We start from the raw sequence: 2211 nt of genomic DNA, 5'->3' as shown, positions 1-2211 counted from the left end.
ATATATATATATATATATATATATATATATATATATATATATATATATATATATATATTGAATTGGGGTGTACACGTACACCTGACCGCTCCGCATACACCCGAAAGCTGCGCATACACCTGGCGGTGTACGTACACCCCATTGATGCTTTTTGTATGCAGTCTGTGTTTCTATTGAGGGAACTTCTTCTGCCAGTGAGGCAGCTCTTTGCGTTTGGTTTTAAGTTTATCTTTGTTGTTTTTTTTGTCTCTTTGTCTCTCTTTTATACACCTAAAATATATCTCTATCTAATACACTGTACTGGTTAGCTGCCTGTACACCCCAGATAGTTAGTTGTAGCTGCCTGTAAACCTGGCATATATATATATATATATATATATATATATATATATATATATATATATATATATATATATATATATATATGCAGATTCAGGTTATTAGTGGAGAAAGCATACACTTGCAGCCTCAGAGATCTCGTCTCACTAGGAGACATTTGCTGCTGCTGCTGTACTGTCTATGCTTCTGGTGCTGCTGCTGGTGCTGCTGCTGCTGCTGCTGCTGCTGCTGCTGCTGCTGGAGTGTAACGCCGACAGCAGCAGGAAGGCAGCAGCAGCTTGGTGCTGAGAGGGGAGAAGGAAGGGGGGGGTTGTTCTATTCGTTTTGCTTTTGGGGATGGGGGTTTGGGGTGTACGTACACCTGAGTTGAACTCAACTAAGAAGCAGCAGCAGCTCCTCCATCTTCCTGTTTATAGAAGCACTTATAGAAATACAGAAGCAGACCGATAGATAGATTGTATTGAGCCTGTGTTCTATATTTTCGGGTGTACAGACAGGTTGCATGCACTGCATGCGTTCTGTCTGATGATAGAGACGCAGTGTTTTACCCCGCATCAACCGATGCTGATTTATTTTCTTCTTTTTGTTGCAGTGTACAGACAGAATCGAGAGGGAGAGAAGACGAGACTAGAAAGAAAAAGAAAAAGCCAATAGAGTAGCAACTGAATATTCGTCTGGCTCAAAGAAGAAACACCATGAAGGGCTCATATATTTTATTTTTTGTTTTCTCTTTTCTCTTTTTATTTTTTTCTTTGTTTGCCTTTCTTTGTTTCTGCTTCCACTGGACACGCAGTGATGAAGGGGCTACACAGCAGCCTTGCTTATGAGTCTCACATGTCTGGGGGTATCGATGCAGAATAGAAAAAAGATATATTTAATTGTTTCTTTTTAATAATAAATAAAACAAATTTAAGATGAAAAAGAGAAGCTGAAGTAAACCATCAAAGACGCAATGAATCGGTGCTGCCTCGTGCCGCACCGCACCCGGTACACCCACAGGCGAGTTTTTCACGTTCTATTTCTTGAGAAAGTTGTAGACAATAGTTAACTGTAAATAAATGAGTTTATTGAACAATAAAAAGAGGAAATTGAACGAAAAGTTGCAGTGTCTATACACCCCACGCTTCGGTCGCTCCGCACGCAGCAGCGCTTTCCTTGAGCCGATGGTCATGGGCGTGCAGCTCTGTATAATGCGTATTTTTATTGTTGATTTTTGTGTTTTTTTAAGAATAAGTTTGAATATAAATGTTAATTGTTTTGTTTATGAGAGTGAAAGCTTTAATTTGATTCATGAAGGTGCTTTATATGCCGCTTCTGTTCTTTATATGAATGCCTACTCGCCTGAGTGAGTTGCCTGGTTGCTCTCTATGGAAGAAAGCAGTATAAACTGGCGGTAATTTAATCTTTTTAAATCATGAATTTCATTCTTTTTCACTTATCTTTCTTTTAGAAAGTATTTAAAAGCGACTTTCTTCTTTTTTATTCTCGTCAGCTTTCCTGGTTTCGGTTGGACGCCGCAGCAGCCGGTGTATGTTCAGGTTCTTCTCGAGGCGATTCTGTAGCGATTCAAGTTGAATTGTTTGGGGTTTCTTCATCAAAAGTCTTTTAAAAAACTTTAATTCAAAAGAAAGCTCTTTCTTTTTTCTCTCAACCGACGAAACCACTCAAACCCAGTAGACCATTGGTGTGCTGCCTCGCCTCGTTTGTTTTCTTCTCCCGCTTTGCGTCTTGTGTGGTGAGTATTTTTTCTTGTTTTTTGTCTTTTTTATCTTTTTTTCGTTGAGTTTAAAAGTAGACAGCGTCGAAGATGAAGATTCTGCACCGCCCTTCTCCCGGGTGGGGGGGAATGAGACGCGTGTTGCTGTTGTTTTG

Source organism: Eimeria mitis, genomic scaffold (assembly GCF_000499745.2).
Source record: "Eimeria mitis Houghton genomic scaffold, Emh_scaff599, whole genome shotgun sequence".
Classification (NCBI taxonomy): Eukaryota; Apicomplexa; class Conoidasida; order Eucoccidiorida; family Eimeriidae; genus Eimeria; species Eimeria mitis.
This window is presented reverse-complemented; position numbering follows the sequence as displayed.